The sequence below is a fragment of the Phalacrocorax aristotelis genome, chromosome 13, assembly GCF_949628215.1.
Source record: "Phalacrocorax aristotelis chromosome 13, bGulAri2.1, whole genome shotgun sequence".
NCBI classification, from domain to species: Eukaryota; Metazoa; Chordata; class Aves; order Suliformes; family Phalacrocoracidae; genus Phalacrocorax; species Phalacrocorax aristotelis.
Window position 1 is genome coordinate 17,120,579 of NC_134288.1, and position 9,025 is coordinate 17,129,603.

Below are 9,025 nucleotides of genomic sequence, written 5' to 3' on the forward strand. Positions count from 1 at the left end.
CTCAGAGCTCTGTAGCAGGCTCTCTCTTTCCAGGAGGAAATACTTGGATGGATTTTGTTCTTGCCCAGGGATGTCCAGGCCCTCCCTGGCAAGCGCTGAGCCCCACAGTGCACGTGCGGCGCCGAGCGGGCAGTCCCGGCTGCCCGGGCTGCTGCTGCGGAGCGCTTCTCACGTCTGCGCTCTCGTTACAAAATGGATGATGTTTACGCTGCGTGGCGCTGGACTGCCTCGAAGAGGAAAGTGTAAAACTAAATATGCCACGGTTAGCTTCCTTCAGCACACTCATTGCAGGTTTTGCTCTCTGCACAGGCTCGTAATTTTTACCCTATTCGCTTCTGGAGTCCCATTTGGGAGTTACAGTGTGTTACAGTCCTCCCTCTTCTCTGAATATGAATCCCTGACTGCTTAAGGAAAGGAGGTGAAACAGAGCAAGACCGTAAGCCAGAACACTAAGCAAGCAGCGGTGCATAGCGTGCATGCGTTTCGAATAAAGCACCCCCTGCTCTTGCATCCTTCCCAACCTTTTTTGATTTTGTTGTTGTTACTCCGTGACACTGCTTTTTAAAACCAGACCCGAGTATCACATGAGCAGAGGCTTATCCTCAGTGAGACCTACTAGGACGTACTTTTCTCTCTGTTTTTGTGAGGTAGAAACGTACAGCAGGAAAAAATCTGAAGTCCAAAGAAAACATCGTCTTCAGCACCTTTAATTGTGTTTCGGTGTGGCGGTTATCTGCATGAGCTCCGGCACAATGTCCCCAGAAAGACGCGGCGTTGAGTTTGAACAATAAACCAGCAGCGCTCTGGATTAAGCCCTCTATCAGGGTTGCTGCTATCTTTTATGTGGTTTTGATAAACACTTTAACTGTCATTTGCATCAAAATGGCAGATTCCTGCTCAAAACCAGCATCAATTTGTCCTGTGCACAGGGGGGGTTACTGGATATGCAGATGCACCGGGAAGCACTCCTGCATGAGTGAATGGGGTCGAGTCCTCACGTGCCATGAGACCTAAATGCAAGCAGAACTTGGCCCAAAGCTCCCCCCTTTGGGGTGGGGGGAAAACCAAACTTCTATTGAATACACATGGTTTCTTGCAGTTAAAAAATTATAATCAGAATATTTCCCAATCATTTTGGCAAAGCTATTTATTGCTATTATGATTTGGCTGCACTGGAAAGTACCTTCTGTTGTGGGGTTTTAAATTGGTCTTTAAAAACGTTAGAAGCATGCCAAGACATTTTTCTCTAGATTACAAACAACTGGGGAAAGGCTTGTCTTTTAGATACAGTTATTTGATTCTGTATTTCTGATTCTTCATTTATTTATTTGTGTTTACAGTCCAAATAGAGTTAGTCATCCTTTTTTGCAATGCGATGCTCTGGTGTCTGTAAAAATACTTGCTGTGTCCTCAGTGGGAAGGCTTCTGTCCTATAATTTCAGGCATATTGACTGGATGCTCTAATGGCCTTTTACATCCCTGGTTGGAAAATCTTTAGCCTTGTTATTTAAATTTTAAGAGGAGAAACCAATATTGTTAAGAGAAATTGATGTCTCCTGTCACTTATCCCAGTGACCTTTCATAAGGTGATAAAGGTTTCTATAGTGACCTGAGGAAATAATGTCTCAGGTATCATTGTGAATTAAAAGTCTGTCGCAGGAAAAGCTTTCTTTTCTCTCAGGTATCCACTTCTGCCTTTGTCTTTATTCCAGTTGGTAGACACGGAGGAGGACTCATAAAACATACAGTATTTGGTTACACGGCTGTTTCTCATCTTTTAGAGACTTCACAATGTTGTAGGGAAGCAAAAAAAAAAGCCCATGACAAAGCAAAGTTGGGGGTTTTTTTAATGCTGTAGAACGTGCATGTTCAGGGTCTGCGGCTGTAATGCCACTGAGTCCTGTGGCCTGTGATAGCAGGCGATTTATTCCGTAAGCTTCAGGAGTTGGGTTTACCTCTATTAGGAGGAGGAATTCGTTAATAACAGATTGTTATGAGACTGCTCCAAGTCCCTAGTTTCAGGCCTCGCATAAACTTGCTTTTAATGTCTGAAAGCAAACGCTCTCTTGGTTAGTGATATGAGTGGGTGAATTTTGTACATAAAAGTTGAACGTTATCTGGGAAATAACTGTCTGAGGACCTGTAGAGTTTTTCAGTGGGGGAGGGGGGTTGTTTGGTTTGGTTTTTGTTCTTGGGTTATTTTTTTTTAAGGATACAAGGGTGCCTTTATGCCTTCCTGTGCTCCTGGATGAAACAACATGTTATGCCATGAACATCTTTCAATTTATCAAACCTGATGTGAGAGACACCTAAAACAAAGCTTGGAGAAACCCCCAACGTTGTCAGCTTGAGTTTCCCATTCATATCTTCTAAAACGAAGGGGAGCTGTTAGCATCTGTATAGGCAGCATTTGGCAGCAAAGGCTGGCCCTACGCGGCAGACTCGGGCTGCGCATCCCTGTTGGGCAGAGCTCTTCAGACAATTTTCTATCATTTTTCTTCTGTTCGCAGAACTGAAGCTTATCAAGCCTGGGAACCCCTGGGCCAGGTGAGGCAGAGCAAGGCCAGCGATGCAGGTCGGCTGCGTTCCCCGGGGGTCCCCCAGCCCTGAGCCCTCACCCTGTTCTTGCCGGGTCCTTGTATTTGCACCTTTTTCAATGTCAGGCCCTGAAAGAAAATATCCAACCCTCACCTTTTCTTAACACAGATCGCAGCTTCGTACTTCCAAAGTGTGTCTTCACTTACTGTTACCGGCCACATTTATATTATATTAGTAATATGTATTTTCACTGGAGTAGTGCTGCTGAATTCCCCACCTGGGGAAGGTGACCTGCACCTCAGAAGTATATGGTGAGGATGAGAATAACTCGGATACCTCAGTGATGAGCGAGATGCAAATACCTAGAGAGATGCTGGAGATAGTCACATCTCACCATGGCCTAAAGGAAGATTTGAAAGAACAGGAACGCATAAAGCTAAACTGCATAATGCACAGCAGTCATAATTAATAGATTGAAGTTATTTGTGAAACAAGCTTTCTTTTATTCTAATAAACAAAAGGGACTATAAATGGTGACATAGTTTTAGAAAAACTGCAATGTAAGATGCTAAATTCAAATTGTAAAGCTAAAGAGGTGATAAAAAGGTACCTTGTTTTTAAATTTTTACAGGACTGATGTAAGGCTTGTTGTCATAAACGGCACTTTTCCTCATCTCTGGGCGCGTTGGATCATTCTGTTTCTCAAAATACATATAGTTGCTGGGGGATTAAGAAGAAGTTGCCAGCCCTTGCTTCTTAGTCCCTCCTAAAACGTTCAGGATTTATCATGTGAATCTCTTTGCCTAAACAATGTTAAATTTTGCTTTTGGTGTAAAAATCACGTAGATCAGCCATTGATATAACTTGGGCTGGGTAGGGATGGTCATGACTTTTTTCCTTAAAAAAAAAAAAAAGAAAGCCTGCCAGCAAAATTGCTTTTTGGTGATGACTCTGCTTGAAAAGTGCTCTGCAGGGGCCCATTCCCAATTGATTATCTTTCACAGCTAATAGCTTCAAAGGCTATTTGGTGGACAGTCCAGTTTTACATTTAAATGTAAATCTTGATAGCCTTGACAGACTGATGATCAGAAAAAAGGGAGGTAAAAACAGTAAAATAAATGTACAGCTGGTATAACTTTCACCAACTCCTCCAGGGGCAATTGTAGTAAAATTAAAATGGTTACAGTTTGACAAAGCTCTTTAGAGTGGACGGTGAGTGAAAACTTTCCTCAAAAGATCTAGCATTAATAAGTTGCTAAATAGCGTGTCAGCCTTAAAAGTTCAGTACAGTGTCAATGGCTCCCATTTGTGCTTCATTTGGATTCAGGAGTAAAGTTCAAAGCACTGAAGCCACCCGGGTAAAGCCAGTCTTTTGATGAAGCTACAGCAGAGAAGTTCTCTGGAAAACCAAGTTCACGTTTGCAACTCAAACCTCGTGGCAGGCCAGGTGGCTTCGGTGTGAGAGGACGTGTCGGTCAGCCACCCATCTCCCCCGGCACGGGAGAGGTGCCGCGGCTCCCGCGGGGACCAGGGTGGTCCTACTTTGCGGGCACAGGAACAGGAGCTGCGCTGGCCCCGGCTCTCCTTGTTTGGACAGGTAGAGCCTGGCTTTTGACAGACCCTATGGGAATCACCAAAGTGGCGTGAAGATAAAGCCAACAAAGCCGGCAGGAGTCTGGGTCCCCAGCTCTGTGCCAACTGCCCCATTGCTTTGATGAGCTGGCTGGGATTTTGCTGTGGTGAGGGGTTGCAGGCTTCAACCCGACGTTCATCTTGGAAGCAGATGAGGCAAGAAAAGGACATTCAGGACTGCATAGTCGAGAGCTCCTTCAGCAAGAATGTGCTCGTCATCTTTGCTGTAGAATGACTGAACTGCAGCAGCCTGGAGGACCCTGCAGAGGTAGCCCACATGCTCTGCCATTGCCGCTTGGCCTCTTTCACCCTTTCCCTGAGCCTTATCCTCTCCTTACGCATTCCCAGTTAGTGTCTTTGTTGACTTCATTCCCTGAACTGCTCTGGACTCTCGCAGTCACGGCCAGCCGCGCCACGCTGAGAGAGGAAAGCAGTCACTGAGGATGGAGCAAGCCGTTAATGCCATCCTAGCGGCAGGAACCCTGGGGAAAGGCTCTTCACAACAGAAAACTACTGAAATAAAATGCTGTCCAACAGTAACTCAAGTTTCTTACTTCATTACCATCTCGTTTAATTTCTGATGTGCTACAGGCCTCCTTACATAGCAATGGATAGATGTGTTTTTGAGCTGTTTGCGTGTCTCAGCAACGAGTCCTTGACCACCAGAACTCCTTGCAAGGTTACGGATGCAACTGCTGCTCTGGCCCCCCATTAGCCACCCTTGCCATCTGCTCCCCATGCCTACGTAAAGCACACTGAAACTGTGGTCAGTGAGTAGTTCTACCTCGCTGCTTCACGCTAAAACATGTTGCAGAGGAGCTGTAATCTCAAACTGTGATCTCGGACCGAGCCGCTAACTGCTGCTCAGCATCGGCACGAGTGCTGCTGGTCCCTGTGCTGAGCTTCCACAGCTCGTGGGAGGAAAGGTGGACAAGGCATTCTGCATTACCAAAAGCATCTCAACAACTAGGAGTAGGTGCCTTTTTCTCATTTTTAATCTTTGTTGCCATGGAAACTGAGCCACAGACATTCACTGCTCATTTTCTCCTGCATAGTCCGCAAGTGTCCAAGCACTCAAGAATACCAGTTAGCCACAGTCCAGCATTTTCCAGATGTCCAAAGGAAAAATAAGGAATAAAAAGGGGGAAATGCTTAGCAGAGAAGCCATTGAGAAACAGGAGATCAAGGAAGGAAAGTCTATCTCAAAGGAAAATACGAAGGTAAAGAATTAGGGCTACTTGGTGATGCAGAGAGAGTAGAAAAGGTGTTCACCCTGAGCAGGGGCCGCTGCAGGGGACTGGCACGCTCTGCAGAAACCATCCCTTGTCCTCTACTTGCTTTTTCATATCAGTTTCTGAAATAATCTACATAAGGTCTATGGACTCGTAGGTGCTTTGTGCTACTGGTGCTTTGTGCTACTGCAGCCAAAGTAATGCCCGGCACAGCTCATCCATGTGTAATGAAACCAAGAGCCTGGTAGGAACTGAACCGTACCCGTGCCTCCAACCCAACCGTGGGGCTGGGTAGCCACGCTTGGGGCCTGCCTGGATGAGTAAGCAGCACCTCTCAGCCCCTGGCATTGAGCTGAGGCCAAAAATGCTGCAGATCGGGGAGGGAGAGAGGGGCAGACCTTGCACTTCTCCCTCAATAGCAAGTGCTTTGCAGACGGAGAATGCTTTTGTTGAAATTAGGTTTAAATTCCACTCCAATGGCACAATACTCCTGTGTAATACAGGTCATCTAAGCCTATCTTGTTCTTTTTCTTCTTCCTTTTTTTTTTGCTTTGTCTTTTTTAAACTTCTACAGCTCTATAAATCCCAAGCTCCCTTAGGAGTGATGACTACTGCATTGACCATAGTAAAACGGCATCAAACCTGGGGAAAAGCCCACCTGCTTTTTATTTGTCCTTCGGTCCTGCAGGGCAGGACCATGAATTAACAATGATGCTCCCCTCCCCGGTAATCATATCCTCCTTCCAATATAAAATTAAGAAGAGTGCACAAAGCGTGTCTAACAAGAACAGATACGTACCCACGCCTCCTTCCCCTGCTCCCCCTCTTTTTATTTACTCAGGATGTACGAAGGCAAGCAGCTGGCAGATTCAGAGACCTCGCCTAATGGCTACAGCACTGAAGAGGCCCCAAATGAAAAGGCTTGTGCCATGTGTGATCTCCAGCTGCAGGATTTTTTTGCGACTGTGCCCCTCTGGACACTGTAGTAGTAAATGTACCTGCTGCGGCAGGCGCGGGCAGCAGACGGGAGCGGAGGATTCTTGGGGCAGCGCCTGGGTGCGTTTATGTTGAGGGAAACCCCTCCAGGCGGAGACGGTGACTTGGGGACGAAAACCCAGCTGGCTCTTTGCAGAGCTACTGAGCACCAGCTAGTACAGCGCAGTTGCAGCAATGTATTTAAACTTGAATTAATCCTCTTTTCCTCCCCATGTAGCTAAGCCTATAATAATAAATCCAACTATCAATCTGGTTTATATGAAAAGGTGTGATCTGTAAAGGATCCGTGTGCAGAAATACAAAGTTCTGTCTATATTAAGCTCGGGATGTGTTATTCATGCGGCCACTGAACTTTGCAGGAATCTTTCCGCTGACTTCACCAGGCTTTATGTTAGTGAAAATATGCTTGGGCATACGATTGTTACAGAAACTAGCAGTAATAGAGAGGAAAACAGAACAAGAACTTTGTTTTACTTGTTCTTTTACTTTTTTGACACGCCAGTTTCCTGTTTTGAAATAGGTTTTCAAATATTTGTTCCGCAAGCCTGCATGCATAATTGGTCTATTTGCATGTGCAAATTTCTATTATTTGCCACGCATCTGCACATTCCATTGTATGCATTCAATTTTTGCATTTGTTAAATGGCGATACTTTGTGTTTGGAGGAAACCTAGACCCCTCTCCCCCAGATTCCTCTGTTTACTATGATAACGAACAGTAAGTATTAAAAAAAACAGACAAAAATAAACACGGTCATCATTAAAGCAGCATTAATTCATACAGAAAAAAAACAGTTAATCCAAAGATTTTCTGTTTTGTACCTATCTGTGTTACAAAGATGTTAATTTCTTTAAATCACAAAAGACTACTGTTATTTTAGGTCATATTTAGACATACAGACAGTACCATAAACTTAAGGTCTTTCCCCTTTCCTTCTGAATTGTTATTAGTGGAAAACAATTACAAAGCACAATTTCTTTGAAAGGGGACTTCCCAAAAGATTAATCCCTAATCCTTTTAATTTTAAAGACGCTGCATTTAAAGATTGTGTATAGTTTTGGGTAGTCACACTTGGGAAGAAGCTGGGTGCTCACTGATTTTATGTGCCCCCTGCCCTGCTCCTCTGAGCTAGCTGGTCTGAAGGCAGAAGGTGTGGCGGTGGTAACTGAGAGCAGTTTGGCAGTAAGGGGCGGCTTAGCGTTGCTGGTGGGTTATGCCATCAATACCAAACTGATTGCCAAGATAAATGCAACCCTGAGGTGTAACAGGGCGCAGGTTATGGCCAACTGTCTGCGTATGTGATCATCTTATGGTGATAACACAGCTCTGAGTTGCTTTTATCTCAAGCCTGGTGATGCATTTATTGTGGTTTTTGCAAAGAAAAGGATTAAATTAAGAAGACAGTGTGGTGTTATCAGCTAAATTCTTTAGTTCAGCTGCTAATTGTTGAACAAGTTGCTCAGTTGTCATTGAATGAGTCTAAGAAAAATTGGAGTATAAACGATTTGATGGAGAAGCAAATGATTTGGGTTACAGTTACAGAAAGAGAATGTGAGGCCCCTCAGTGACCACATCATCTCCTATGTACAAACAGTTGATAAGCTTATCAATGCAAAGTTGCCTCCGTGCTGCATTTAAAAGCAAGTTGCCTTTATTCCAGCTTCCACTCCGCTGAAATCTGCTATAAATACCTACTTTATAACACCGACCCAATATATAAATTGCTTAGTTCAAAAGGAAAGCTTTTCTGGAGGAAGGGGGGAATGGAGTAAACGCAGTGTGCTGTAAAAGCTAAGTGGTTTTATTGGCACTTTAAAATACCCTTTTATGCTGAACTCTATCAGCTCTGATTATATATAACAACAGTAGTTATGTATTAAAAAATGTGTGTCAATAGTTCTCCTAACACCGTGATTTGTCATTTGTGTGCCAGAGGTCCCAACAGCCTTGACTGACAAAATCTAGCCACGGCTTAAAGGGATCAAGCGCCGGGATATGTTGTTTGTTTGGGGAATTGATAAAAGCAGCCATCTCAGTTATTTAAATAAGAAACTTCATATATCGACCACAAAAACGCTAATGCAGCCTGCAGTCGCACGCCTCTTAGGGATGCCCGTTCGTGATGCAGGTGGGGAAGCCTAGACGGCCGTCCCGAGCCACCCCCCTGCCTGGTGCAGGAGGTTCTCGTAGGAGTTTATCAATCAAATAATGAATAAAACCCCTAGTTAGGAATAGGGAACAAGCTTACTCATATTTACATGGGAAGACTGATATTCTCCGGTACTCAGTGTTTAGCACATACCCTCATAGCTGTGTGGCTGCATGTCGGTCATCATAGAGCCTACGAACTCTTGCTCCCAGAACAACACCTACACCACAGGAGGTGAAGGCGTGTCTCGCTGAGAGGCACTAAGATTTATATTTTCCGTGGACGAGCTACCTAAATGTATTGTATGTTTTTTTGTGCAGGACCGTAGCCAGGATGTAGCCACTCAGCCAGCCTGTCTCGCCTAAACTTCCTAAATAAGCAGCATATAAAGCAAGCAATATCACAACTGCTTGCAAAGACCAGTCAAGCCTTTCAAAGGACGGTTTTAAGACAGTACTGTATCTAAAACAGCGACTAA